The sequence below is a fragment of the Corythoichthys intestinalis genome, chromosome 13 (genome assembly GCF_030265065.1).
Source record: "Corythoichthys intestinalis isolate RoL2023-P3 chromosome 13, ASM3026506v1, whole genome shotgun sequence".
NCBI lineage: Eukaryota > Metazoa > Chordata > Actinopteri > Syngnathiformes > Syngnathidae > Corythoichthys > Corythoichthys intestinalis.
The window spans coordinates 40271383-40272012 of NC_080407.1; positions in this window are offsets into that span (position 1 = coordinate 40271383).

Sequence of the window (630 nt, forward strand, 5' to 3'; positions counted from 1 at the left end):
GCTGAGAACCACAATTAAGATCATTGCTAGGCTAATCGCCGACAACATACACTCAGACGTTGTGAATGAACTACCTGAAAATATATAATTATAAGGGGATAATCAGACAGTTGTCATACAATTAATTTACAATTTCACTATTGAGGTCAAAAGCCAAAAAATAAATTCAACTAGGGACAATCTGGAGTAGTGCTATCGCACTTCATATTTATTACGTATTATATATGTATGCAGTGAGAGTGCTATCGCTAAACCATATAAACATTAAAAGCCCTAGCTCCATTGACAAATGATATGAAATACATTAGACTTGACAGTGGATGTTAGCAAGAACAAAAGATTTTGAATTGAAAATTTCGTAACTCACCTTCCGAGCACAAGATTCCTGCCGAATTTTCGTGTACGAGGACCTGTTTCACCCAACCAGCAACGTAGCATTTATAAGCCTCCAAGCTCTTAAAGTTTTTCAAACTTTCGTGAGAATAGGCTGATTTTGTGTGGACAAGATAGTTGTAAATATCAGGATATCAGATGTCAGGCGAAGCCAGCGGGTCGAAAAACATCGATTTAGGCATCAAATACGGATCTGGCGAATGGATAAACTGAAGCTTTTCCACGTAACGCCTTTTA